The 14419-nt window shown below is 39.0% G+C and overlaps 1 protein-coding gene across 2 annotated transcripts in view; it reads right to left on the bottom strand.

Moving 5' to 3' along the window:
• The window catches only part of PPAT (phosphoribosyl pyrophosphate amidotransferase), a 67332-nt gene that overhangs the window by 19674 nt on the left and 33239 nt on the right, over positions 1–14419 (bottom strand). The gene's annotated exons all lie outside the window — the stretch shown is intronic.

Below are 14419 nucleotides of genomic sequence, written 5' to 3' on the forward strand. Positions count from 1 at the left end.
TAGGAAGAAAAAGAAGTTCTAATGCTGAATATATGATCTCGGTCCACACAAACCCTTTAACTTTGATTCTGCAGACCTCATAGTTATTAGACAAGGATAGGTTTTCATGAGAAGAAAATATATTCCAGAATCCCAAGATCTGAACATACTAGAGTCATAACTAAAAACGAAAGCATTTTCTCATGGGAAGGATTCTTATAATTAATTCCAAAACCTTATTAATTCCAAAACCATCTGGACATGTAACTTCCCAAACCCAAACTTCTAATTACCTTTTTGCCGCTTATCCCCCACCCCATTTTTTAAAAAAATCCTTAAAAATTGTATTTCAAACTACTTTTATTAAGGTTTGAAAGAAACTCAACCATCTTTTTAAAATTTGTTGCTCCAAAGATTCCTAAAACCTAAAAAGTTAACACGCATTTTCTGAAAGTGATTTGAAAAGAAAGTATGTGTACCCAAGTTTATTTTATTTTGACTGTGGTTTGTGCAAAAAGAATATTCCCTTGGGTCCCAAAGCTCTAATTCTGGAGACTGCTGTCTTGCTGTATTCTCATGAGGAGCAACCGTCTGGAGCACTTCTGGGCAATCTCAAGTCTTTTTGTTGTCCAGAGAGCAATTAAAAAAGAGGTGATTTATTTACTGACTCTTCATTCCAGCATGGTTGTTGGCTCTGCTTTTAGTAGAGTCAGTCTTCAGTTGTCATTTTCCACCACCACCACCAGAAATCGCTTTCTCTACTATATTAGAGGTATGGCTTGCAATAGTACATAAGAGTGCTTACAGCACCATTTCCCAGTTTGATGCCTTCCATATCAAACTGGACCACAATTCCCAGAATTCCATTAAGCATTGCCGTAGTTCCCATTATATTTGAAGAACCTCAGGTTCGCTGGGATGCCAGGCTCAAAGCATCCCATCAAAAAACCTAGATTAAAGAATCTTTAGTGGGGGAAGAGGGAAAATAAAGGCATTCCCTTTCCCCTTTTCCTTCTTAGAATCCTTCTGTAATATGAACCTGTTGGCTAGTTATTTAGCTGCCATGGCAACATCTTCCAAGTATTATGGAATACCAAAGGTCCTTTGTCGGCAAGTATGGCATTACTCAGGGGGACCTCAATTAGCACCTGAGTTAGTTGCAGAACCCAGATTTGAGGGGAGGGGAGACACTTAAAAAGAAACATTTATATAGAAGAAATATATCTACACAATATATGTGATTCTTTCCAAAATATCTTCCAAATTCAAATAATGTTTTATTTGAGTATATAAAACAGAAAATGCAAATTTAATTGAAATAATTTGCCAACCAACTGAATTAGTATTGCAGTGTTTCATCTCATTTTCTATTAAGATGAATCTTGCATTTGTAAAGGATGTCATGGATTTGCTCTAGACAATACAAAAAGAATATAGACGTGTTTTCCACACAATCTTGAACTTAATTTCCTTGGTTTGCTTTTAGCATATTATACTTGATTCACTCAGAAGACTACTGAACTGGAACTATTACTGAACATCACTGAATTTGCTCAGAATTCAAATTACAGTGACTCCATTAGTTAAGAGTCACAAAAGGCTCTGCGAATGCAAATCAAGCATTTAGGAAAAGGATAAGTATGTGTATGTGTGAAATTATGATTTACAGTTTTGAGAGGGATTCTAAACCATGTGAACAAACAAGTATTTTACAAAACCGAAGGCATTATTTGCTAGCGAATCTGAAGAGAATCAAGATGCAAATGTTTTCATTCCAAACAAAATCATAACCTATAGTAGTGTATGTGTGAGAGTGTGTGTGTGTGTGTGTGTGTTTGTGTATAGAATAGAATAGAATAGAATAGAATAGAATAGAATAGAATAGAATAGAATAGAATAGAATAGAATAGAATTCTTTATTGGCCAAGTGTGATTGGACACACAAGGAATTTGTCGTTGGTGCATATGCTCCCAGTGTACATAAAGAAAAATAAAATGCATCCATCAAGAATCATAAGATACAATACTTGGTGATAGTCATAGGTTACTAATAAGCAATCAAATGATACTAGGAAACAAACAGAACAATATAAATCGTAAAAATACAAGCAATATGGTTATAGTCATGAGTGGGAGGAGATAGGTAATCATAAGATACAACACTTAGGTTACTAATAAGCAATCAAATCATACTAGGAAACAAACAGAACGATATAAATCTGACACATAAGTCAGATTTATATGCTGACATAGACGTTGGACAACAGCTCCCATCATCCTCAGCTACCAGCTAGGCTTGTGATCCAATGCCTCTGGAGGGGGCCAGATGGAGGGAAGCTTATTTACAGCTCTCATGTACATTAAGAGCAGAGATTATATTTAAAGCCCATTGCATAACAAAGGTTACAGAATGCATTCCATCTCTGGAATTGTGCTTCATTTTTATTTTTATTTTTTTTGCAAAGCAGAAAACAGCTTATTTGGGGGGTGCCAATGATTAACAGACTTTGCAATCATTTCTGCCCGAGCTGCTTTATTTTCCTGCCTCTTAAGACGGAACCTGCTTATTTGGCAGTTTCTCAAGTTACTCCCCTCAGGCAGCTTGAGCCAGTAAAACTGGATCCTTTCATCTCTGTGGAGCTTACTGACAATCAGCCGTCTGGTTTCCTAGGAAACGCAATCTTGGCTAGAAATAGTGAATCATTTCCAGGTCACTTTCAACATGGAGAGTGGAGCAGGAAGGCATTGGACTGAGGAGGAGGTTAAAGCCTTGCTAAGCGTCTGGTCAGAAAAAAATATCAGAAAGCAACTCCATGGGACCTTACGGAATAAAGGGATATTTATTTACATTGCAAAAAGGCTTCAGGAGTTGGGGATCTGCAGAGACTGGAAACAGTGTCGGGCAAAGTATAAAAACCTGAAATATGAATATAGGACAGTTAAATATGCCCACAACTCAGGAGATGCTACCAAGACTATGAAGTTCTTTCATGAGCTGGATGCCATATTGCAACATAAACCTGTCACCCAGTTAACAGAGGAGGAGAACGGCAGGTGTTCATCCAATGACATCATAAATGCCACCAAGGAGAACAATGAAGGTAAAAAAACAACCACCCCAAACTCTTCTTTTCTCTCTCTCTCTCTCTCTCTCTTTTATTGTTGCTATCTAAAATACATACAAGGCTTGTAAAACTCAGACCCATGCAAGGCACTGCAGATTGACATAGTTGGTAGAACAAACCGGCTTAATGCGCTCCCTTATCTGTTGGGGAAGGGAGGGGGTGGAAGAGGAGGAGGAGGAGGGTGTCCGCTGCTGAATGTTTCTATAAATACATAAACTTAAGTTAAACCAGCTGCTGGAGCTAGCTAGTTTCCTAAGCCGAATTCCTCTAGAGAAAAACAAAATCAAAACAAAGAAAAAAGAAGAAGAAAAAAAAGACTAAGGGCCTGCAAACTTCTGCTGGTTTTATTGCTGCTTTATCTGTGTAACATTTTGTGCTGTTTTATAGTTGTGTTGCTAGGTTTGAAGAAAAAATGCTGGGCCACAAGCAATATATATAAATTTCTGTAACTCCCAGTGATATGTTTATGCCCTGCTAGAATTTAAGCAAAAGGACCAAAAAATGTAAATCACCTGCTAAGCAGTGATGGAAACATGTTGTTCCTTTTGAAATTTTGTTTTTCCAAGAGATTTATCTCTGGGCTATACGTTATAAACATTTAAAACACATTGAAGTTCTTTTAAATGGTGAATCAACTGCTGAGATGGCAACCTTCTAAAAACTATATTCACAGGAGTTTTTGCATATTTGTAGGTGATGTATTTTGCTTGCCTGCCGGAAATCGGAAAATATATTATTTGAGAAAGCAAAAAAACAACAACAACAAAACCCATATACAAAATCAAGCCACTTGACGAAAGTATTTCTTGATAATAAATAAGAGCATGTGTAAATTATTATTCCATGAAGCTTTCAAGTATCAATTTATAATCACAGGAAGAATTTTTTCTTTAAAACATAATCAGGGAAGTAATTGAAAATGTTTCATTTTCTTTAGAGAACTCTCGGTTAAATATCCGATTGTAACAAGAAGAAAGAAAAAAGTCTGCAGAAACCTTGCAATGCATATTAATTTGTTTAAAATTAATAACATAAGCCACTGGATTTTTTTTTTTAAAAAATAACCATCTTTAAATAAGGCAAAACAATGCAGCAAAAGAGAGGAAAAACCCAAAAGTTGAATCCTCTGTCTAGATAAACGGTCTAGCTGTTTGGTCCAGGTTTTGAGGATGAGGATGATTTTCTGGTTCTGTTTTCACAGTTTATCAATTCCAATTTACATATACAAATTATATTTATTCATTTATTTAGGGATCTACAAAGAAAAGCTAAACCTTTCCCCTTTCTATAAGGACTTTATGCATGTGGATCATATCTATAGATGTTTGCTGGAAAAATAGCAATGTACCAAGAATACTACACACCTATTATTCTTAAAAATCTCTAAAAGATATTAATTATGTTACAGCAGCCTAGAGGGAATTTTTCCCTAATCCAAATCAAAGAGTTGAATCTAATTGCTTGCAACTAAGTGAAGGAAAGCATTTTTCCCTCCCACACCCCTTCCCTAAAGTACTGTCTAGTGGTACATAAAGGAGTGAAGGACTCTGTTTGAGGAAGTAGACTGCTAGACAGAAGGAAAGGTGGCATTTGCAAAAATCAGTACTGTAATGGCACTTTCAGATGATCTCCAGAAATGGTTCCTCCCTCGTTGTTAATAACTCTGTGGTAAAAATGACCCACACTTTCATGAGGTAAAGGAGCAGATGGAAGCTATCCATCGCCCACACTTTGGAACAACTTCCATGGAGTAATTGAACCCAATCTTCCATAAACTATTAAGAATGCCGAGTCCTTTCTTACACCCTTCAGATGGATGAACTGGAGCCATCAGACTGATTATATGATGATGATGATTTCTCTGTCTTTATATTCTAAAACCTAGAGAGGTTTTATTGTACTGTTATTTCTATTGATGTAGAAGACGTACAAGCTTTGTAACATTGATAGAATAGTAATCATATCAAATCAATCCCATCCATGAATCAGTCATGTGTTTTGAAAATAGAAAGCCTCATGAAATGTGGTGCTTCCTAAGCAGTCCAGGGCTGCTGAGTAAAATGAATTCTGTGCAAATGCTTATGCAATTAATTTACTAGCTATTGTTTCACAGATTATTATCAGCCCATGGGGAGAGTGTTAGTGCTCAAATTGATTAGCCTTGTTTAACCAGTCTGGCCAGACACAATTCCTTTCAAGATGCAAGCTACAGGCCCTGTTTAGGTTCTCCATATCTCATAAAATGTTGGTTTACAGAATAAATAAAAACTATTACGGTTTATCATGAAACTAGCTATTATGCAGCCATGGGGTTAACTATTTAGCCAAAGTGTTTCTTGATTGGGGAAAAACTCAACAACTGTAGAGAAGAATCAGAATTCTCCTTGCTTTGCTCCTTCCTTTGGATAGTGAAATGGGCAGCAAATAAATTTAATGAAAAAATAATATGGTATTTGTAAATAAAAAAGAATTGTAGTTTGGATTTGGATTCAGAGAATATTCAGAGCTCCAAGTTTGGAGTTGATAAGAGTCTTAAATGGTTGTGGTAGAGTTCTTAGATGGAAAAATATCAATATTGGTGATGGAAGCACTCAGGTTTCCAGTTTTCTTCTGTCTATACATTTGTAAATAAATGGAATTGAATAGGAACCCAAAAGGTATGGCAGTAGCACTGCTGGGACATCCTGTAATTCAGAGAAGTCAGATCTGCTTAGAATAACCAGTTTATAGTTTAAATCAAGGATGAGAAATATTTTTTTGGCTATGCAGCATGTGGGAACCATCACCCCAAAGTAATTGGATGATGTCATAAAAGCTAGGCTTTACTTCATCACATTTCTGTTTAATTAAAAGCTGAAATAATAGGATTTCTCCTCAGACATGAATTGAATGATTTCTCACCTTGTAACATATAACAAATATAACGTTATTACAAGTCCGATCTGAAGAAAGAGCTAGTGGGTATATCTATTCTAATGACAGTTCCTTGGATATAATCCTTACCTGAGGCTAACTTTAAGCAATTTTAAAATGTTTATAGACTGGGAACTAAATGCTGTAGTTCCAAATCACTTCAATTAAAAGCTGGACCTATTCAAGCAATTAATTTAAAACTTAATTTGTTTATAGTGCAGAAGGATAGTTAAGTAAGGAGATGCTATCTTTTATTTAGAGCAACTTGTCTGGCAATGTCTCTCTAACAGTCTGTTGTATGAGTAGAGTTTTGTTCATGCTTCCATCTTATTTTCGCACTGTACGCACAAATGTACATAAATAATGTACTTCTCTTTTATTTTCAATTCTGAGTGGCTTAAACATGATTTATTCTGGCTGAGTTTATCGAATGTACTCCTTGACATTATGAGAGACATTTTATGGCTACGTTCAATTTCGTGACTTTATCAAGCCTTTTGCATTCCCAAGATGGATATGTACTAGCATAGATTCATGTGTTTTGCAATATAATACTCTATATCCTCCCTACCTACACATATTTTCTTCTTTATAATTCCAGGTGAAGTCTCAGTTACATTGGAAGAAGAAGAAGAAGAAGAGGAGGTTTCTACCAATCCATTGCTTTTTATCTCCCATTGCAGACCTATTGAACTAGGTAATGAAAGGCAGCGTATGAGAGGGATGAAATGGATTGTTTTCCTTTTTACTATTTTAGTGGCATGTATTCTTAGGTTGGAGGTTGTTGGAAGGAGCAAGTAGAGGACTCAAACACCCCCCCCCATATGACAGATTTGAGTGCATGGTTGTGCATACCATTTGTCATAACCTTCTCCACAAATAAACTTGTATAGGTCATATCAGGGGTGAAATGCTCCCGGTTCGGATCGGATTGCCCGATCCAGTAGCAATGATGGCGGGTGGTTCGGAGAACCGGTAGCAAAAATCCCTGCCCCCCCATGCCCAGCTGAAAAAATGCTTTTAAAAGTAAAAAAAAAAAAGGCTCTGATGATCGCGCGGCTCAGCTGGGATCGTCAGAGCCTTTTAAAAGGGTTGTAGAAGAGGTTGTAGAAAAAATGCTTTTAAAAGTTAAAGAAAAAGAAAGTTAAAAAAAAAAAAAGAAAGTTGGCCACGTCCACCCAGTCACATTACCCCACCACCACCAAGCCACGCCTACAGAACCAGCAGTAACAAATTTTACATTTCACCACTGGGTCACATGCATACTGCAAAGGTTTGTTAGGAAATATAAAATGCAAGATTATTAGCACCTATTTCTTAATTATTGCCTTCAGAGAAAATACATTGGAAAATGTTTTGTGCGTCCCTGCCCAACTGAGAAGCCCAAGTTTAGAGACAACAGAGCAAAATCCAATCAAGTTCAATCCTTAAAATTGCTTACACTTAATGGACAGGATCTTGCCGAATTAAAGCTATCAACTTCTGACCTGCTGAACATAGTCTGAGAGGTTAGGTGTGTGGCTATCCTGAACCTCTTCTCCCTCCCCCCATCCTGGAACGTCCAGTCTCTTAATCTGGGCCTCTCTCTTGGAAAACTGTGTTGCAAAACTGTCCCCCACTGCTTCTCCAGTTGCGTGTTCCATCACACCAACATGTGGCTGAATATACCAATAGAGGAGAATATTTGTAGCTCAGGATTGAAATGAGAGATCTTTGGTGCTCTCTAAACTTGTTTTCTTGCAGAGATTTCATTACCCAAACTAGGCAACATGATCAGTGCTAGTAAGGAGTGTGGTTTGCTTTCAGTTTATATTCTAGTGCCGTGATGGCGAACCTATGGCACACGTACCCGAGATGGCACGTAGAGCCATCTTCCCAGGCACGCGGGCTGTCGCCCAATTCACCTGCAGCTGTGCATGCGCGCATGCACCAGCTAGTGTTCGGGTCTCCGGTGCGCATGCATGCAATCCAGGGGACCCAGCTGGTCTTTGCAGTTCTCCTGTGCATGTGCACATGCTTCTGCATGCATGTGAGAGTACTTGCGTGCAGCGCGTGCATGGCGTTCTAGCACATGCATTCCACGAAACCCACGTTCATATGGTGTGACTGCAGCGCATGGGGGAGCCACGCTAAGTCTGTGCGCATGCGCAGATGGTGCGACTGTGTGTACAACGCATGGGAGCCGCGTGAAAGCCGTCCGCATGTGCAGATGGTACGGTAGTGTGCACAGTGCAAGGGGAGGAGCCGCGCATTAACATGGATGGCACTCACATGCACAAAGCGCATACCTGTTTGGCACTCGGTGAGTAAAAGGTTCGCCACACTGTTCTACTGGTTTGCCCCGTCAGTATTAGTGGGGCTGGTCTTAAAAGATATGGTTGGGCTGTTTACTGTTGGCTTCTTTGGCAGCTTCGATTGGGGTATTGTTTACTCCAATATTGATTGTTGGCCTGATATTAATTTTGGAGTTAATCTATGCTGATCTTGGTCCTGATTGCTGGTGGAATGGTGATTGGGTCTTTTTGTTCCTTTTTGGGCTGGGTGATACTCTCTTTTGCATAGTCTATAGAGGTGGATGAATAAAAGCTGATATAACACTGTGGTAATCAAAAATGGAGGAATCAAGAAACTTAAGTTGAGACAATTCAGGCACTTGAGGCTATGAAAACTGATGTCACTGGCTAAGATATTGATTGGCTTAAGTGTGCATGGTACCGGTATAACTAGCAGCCCTTGTTAATACTTCAGATTTATAGGGGAAAAACATGTATAATACAGAAGTAGAATTACTTTGTTGTCCTGAGATGGGTAACAACATTACAGATTTAAGGAGGTCACTCAGGGAGATGTGAGACTTGCTCTCTGCCCCGAGACACCGGCCTGGCCCGGCCTGGCCGACACTGCTGCTGTTGCCACCTCCATACCCTACCCGCTGCTCTTGCAGCACCTTGTGTAGCGGTTAAATTTAGCGTGCTTCAGAATGGGGGAAACAGCATCCCCTCCTCCTCCTGGAGCCCATTACGATGCAGAGCATTGGCAGCAGCCGGGTCAGGCCAATGTCTCAGGGCGGAGAGCAAGTTGCACGTCTCCCTGAGCGACTGAGGTACGCACAGCACCAACAAGGGCCAGGAGAAGCATCTGCAAAAGGAGGCAAGTACAGGGGCACTTTGCTCCCGCTCTGGAATATAGAGCGAGTCTCCATCCCCTGCCATCCCCCTTACCTTCTCAGGCCAGGCGAGGAGTGATTGGGAGGGGGGGCAAGGCCAGCCTGTGGTGGATTCAGCCAACAGGGAGCCACAGCAGGGGGATGAAAGAGCCGCACGCTCTAGAGCCACGGGCTGCCGACACCCATCCCATCCCATTCCAGTTTAGAAATAAGAGTCGCTCAATATACCTCTAGTTGACATTCACAAAAGAACTGCTTATATGCAAGTGTGAGTCTACTCATATGAGAAGTAAAATACTGAAGTGGGGAGACGCAGCAAAATTAATTTTTGAAAAATGCTGAAGTTGGTTAGCTCCTAGCAAATTTCCCTATCAACAAGGACAAAGTAGGATGAGTTAACAGTTCTGAGACTCTACACAAGAAAATAAGGCCCACATGCAAGATTTTAATTTTAATAACAAAAGTCAGTTGTTAATGCATTTTTGGAACCAACTCGAGCAAAAAGCTGATTCCAAAAGAATCAGATTCCATCTAAGGCAAAGTGAGTATAATTTCTCTATTTAAAGATCATTGTACCTGTAACATGTGAAGTGGATATGTCTATATATCACCTATGAAATTATGGACAGCCCATTCATAACAGTAATTTCAAGAAAATGTTTCAGAGTGTCACAATTATGATTTCAGTGATTTTAGCAGCGTTGAAATGCTACCGGTTCGCACCGGTTCAGGCAAACCGGTAGTGATAAAAACTACCGATTCAGGTGAACCGGTAGTAAAAAAAAGCTATTGGTTCTTCCAAACCGGTATTTCTGACGATTAGCTGTGCCGTGCAATTTAAAATCGCTAGAAAGCAGGAAATCCTACTTTCTAGTGAATCTAAATAGCGCGGCACAGTTGTTTCCCCCCAACTCTATTCTACTTACCTTCCCAAGCCTCTTTTTTCCGTGCGAAGTGCGGGCAGCGAACCGGTGGCAAACAGGGGAGGATTTCACCACTGGATTTTAGACACTAATTAATTATACATTTTAATGGTATTACAATAAATAATGGCCCAGAAAAGCCATTGCAATGACATCACAAAAGGGAGCAAGTTCCCCCCCTCCTTTTTGGATAGAGAGTTTTTTCCCCCTTTCATTCAATAGTGTCTGATTTTTCAGAGACTGCCAGAAGAAATCCCTGCAGTTTTTGGGCGAGGTTTTTCAAAAGTGGTTTTGTATTGTATCCTTTCTTGGGCTGAAAGTGACATGGTCACCCAGCTGGTTTTGTGCCCAAGCTGGGACTAGAACTTATGGTCTCCCAATTTTTAGTAGGGGTGCCTTAACCACTACAGCAAGCTTGTTTCCTGTTGGGTTTTAGGTTGATTTAAAAAAAAAAATAGAATCCCCAAACTTAAGAGAGACTGAACACAACTATTTTGGTTGCTGTTATAATTTTAAATTTCCAGAAAAAAATGCCCAGCCAAACTTTTGCCATTTTCCATTGAATTGTGCTGTATGGCTTTGGAGAAAAGCAAATAAAGGCTGAGAGGCTTAAAACAGTGTTTTCTGTGGATTGGCCAGTCTAATATACAATTCTGACCCATGAATCATCCAGAAGAATTAATGCAATAGTGATAATTGGATCTCAATATTATGGATTCTCTTTCAGATTTCTCCCCTCCCTCCCCCCAAATTGTTGCCTGACATAATAACTTTCCAAGAGAACCAGGGGTGCTATTCAGCAGATTCTGACAGGTTCTGGAAAACTGGTAGCGGAAATTTTGAGCAGTTCAGAGAACCGGCAAATACCACCTCTGGCTGGCCCCAGAGTGGGGTGGGAATGGAGATTTTGCAATATCCTTCCCCCAGGAGTGGGGATTTTGCAGTATCCTTCCCCTGGAGTGGGGTGGGAATGGAGATTTTGCAGTATCCTTCCCCTGCCATGCCCACCAAGCCACGGCCACAGAATCAGTAGTAAAAAAAAAAATTGAATTCCACCACTGAAGAGAACGTATAAAAGCAATTTTATATTTTACTGGTACTATCCAGCTTGAATTAATTTCGATATTTTCCTAGATGTTCCTGGAGAAGAAAAATAGTTAACCACACATTCTCTCTCTTACTATCTCTACCTGATCCTGACCCCCACCCTACCCAATGCAGGTAATACATATCTGTGTCTTTCTCCTATCCTACCTGATGCAGGTAATCCAGCCACAGTATTAGATGCTTCCAAAAATCTCCCCTTCATTCCTTCTGTAGCAAACGAAGGAGGAAAGCATTGGACTGTTAATGAAGTAAGAGCTCTAATACGAATCTGGTCAGAGAAGAGCATTCAGCAACAACTGGAAGGAACAGTCAGAAACAAAAGGATATTTGAACACGTTGCTGCTAGACTACAAAAATTTGGAATTGACCGGGACTGGAAGCAATGCAGAACGAAATATAAAAATCTAAAGCATGAATACAAGAGTGTTAAAGATGCCCAGCACTCGGGCAACACAAGCAAAACTATGAAGTTTTTCAGAGAATTGGATGCTATTTTGGGACACAATGCAGATAAACCAAGCAGATGCCATAATGGCTATGGCGAGAAACCAACAGAATGGATAAAGACCACAATAGAAAAAAAATTAAGAGGTAAAATTTTTGTTACCTTTTAAAGTCAATTTTGCAGCAAAATTCGCATATAAAGATTTTCAGTAAAATGTTACAAACTCTGCTTAATTCGAACTATCAAAAGGGGAGAAAGAAAACTAGAAAAATAATTCATGTAGAAAGATTGATATGGGATCCGGTTGGTCAGGCGCTTTAATTAAGATGACATTCAGTGAATAAAGTCAAGTGTTTGAAAGGGTTGAAAATAATAGCTGCCATAAAATACCGTGAGGTAGTGAGGAAATCAGGGATATCTGTGGGTGTTTAAAAACAAACCAAACCAAAATGGAAGCCACAGCTTTATGATCAAAGATCGTCCCTTACTATGATGCAAGGTAAAAGGGGTAGGGCTCTGAAAGCGCAGCTACAACTCCTTGTATTTAGGAGTAATTAGGAGCTGTGGTGACACAGTAGTTAGAATGCAGTATTGCAGACTGTCTGCAGCCTGGAGTTCGATCCCGACTGGCTCAAGGTTGACTCATCCTTCCGAGGTCAGTAAAATGAGGACACACATCATTGGGGATCAATATATTGATTCTGCTTAGAGAGGTCTGTAAAGCACTACGAAGCAGTCTAAGTGCTATTGCTACCCTGTTTCCCCAAAAATAAGATCCAACCGGAAAATAAGTCCTAGCATGATTTTTCAGGATGCTTGTAATAAAAGCCCTACCCCCAAAATAAGCCCCAGTTAAGATTGTCAGCCAGATGGATGCATTTAGTACCATATTTTCCCCAAAATAAGACCTAACCAGAAAATAAGCCCTAGTGAGTCTTTTGGAGCAAAAAATAATATAAGACCCGGTCTTATTTTTGGGGAAACATGGTATTATTCAGCATTTCCTAACTGGATGCCCTGCAGACCATATCATCTCTAGCCAGCACAGCTGCTGATTTGCTGCCCAAGGATGATATGAGCTGTCCACACTGCTAGGAAGACACTTACATAGGATTCTAAAAAGGCTAAGCTATCTCTATTACATTGCCACTTAAGATTTGCAAAGATATTCGCTGTAGTAAATGCAATCCACAGAATATTATGGACTTCTGGGTCATATGATTAATGTATTATGTTTGTTCCCTGTCTGGAATTGTTTAAACGGCAAAATACAATTTAAGGCTGATGGACTGAGTTTGGCTTCGCTGGTTAAGGACTGAGCATCATTTACAGGAAACAGAATTTTACAGCTGTAAGACTGTAATCCGTAACATTTTATGCAGAATTGCTTTGAATTACAGGTGAAGAGGACTTTATTCGTAACACATCCGGAGACGTTAATACAAGGAAAATGCCAAATGCAGGTGACTATGAGAAAATTGGTGGTAAATTTTTTGACTAAACTATTAAAATTCCAAACACTACAATATGATTCCAGCATTTACATAATGTTGCTTTTTGTTCTTTTAGTGATACGCAGCACAGCAGAGAGAGATAACTCTGGGCACTTGGGAAAACCAAATTCCACACTCAGGAGGGAGCATATAAAAGAAGAAATTATTGATTCAGGTAAATTTCATTTTATCCTTTTGTACATTATTATGTGTATAAGGCCTCATGCAAAAATCCAAACAAAAGCATATAGCTTTCCAGTAAAAGGGTATTTTTCTGGAAAACTGGATTTGATGTTGAACTGCTATTATTACTATTATTATTATTATTATCATCATCATCATCTTTATTCATTAAATATGAAACTCAGTCGACTGAACATTCAAAAATGCATCACAAATACCATTGACTGGTGCTAATGGTTGATACGGATTGCTACCAGCGTCCTAGGTATCAACCAAGTACCTTCTTAAGATGTATGATGTTCCAAGTAGCACAGTTTTTTGCAGTTCCGCTGGTGTTATTGCAGGAAGCTGCAATTTGCTGATGTATGTTATAAAATTCTTCGACATGGTACCAAGTGCCCCGATGACAATGAGTATCACTATTACATGTTATTATGGAATAATTTTTTAACATTAAACTGCAATCTTCTTCCCTGAAATGTAAACCCATTATTCAGTGTATTAAGATTATACTGTTTTCCCGAAAATAAGACCTAACCAGAAAACAAGCCATAATGCGTCTTTTGGAGCAAAAATTAATATCAGACCCAGTCTTATTTTGGGGGAAACATGGCAGAAAACGGGTCCTCCTCTTCTGTGACATTCTTTCAAGTACCTAAGAATTCATATTATGTTCAGCGTCTGTTCTGATTAAGACTATGAGGCAAACAATAAAATGAGAAAATCAGGAGCTTTAATGAATGCATTAACTAGGAAATATACAACTTAAATGTGAAGAGAGTCCAAAGTCATAGTTTCAGTAAATCCAATAACCCAAGAATTTAGGGGTGAGAAACTGTCCAGATGAATTATTATTACCCAAAAGTCTGTTAATTTATCTTAAATGTAATTCTAACTCCTGCTACTTTTCTGCTAACGAAACTTAAAACCACATTTACGTTTTCTTTAGCTGCATCTCACTGCTGGATGATAATTCAGTTTATAATCAGGCAGGACCTAATCTTGGGGCATCCAGGTACATATTAGAGGAAGATGAGAAACAGACAGAGTATAGTACTTTCAAACCAGCAGCAGTTCCTTGCAAC

Source organism: Pituophis catenifer, unplaced genomic scaffold (assembly GCF_029215685.1).
Source record: "Pituophis catenifer annectens isolate HBS135680 unplaced genomic scaffold, rPitCat1.0.hap2 SCAF_8, whole genome shotgun sequence".
Classification (NCBI taxonomy): domain Eukaryota; kingdom Metazoa; phylum Chordata; class Lepidosauria; order Squamata; family Colubridae; genus Pituophis; species Pituophis catenifer.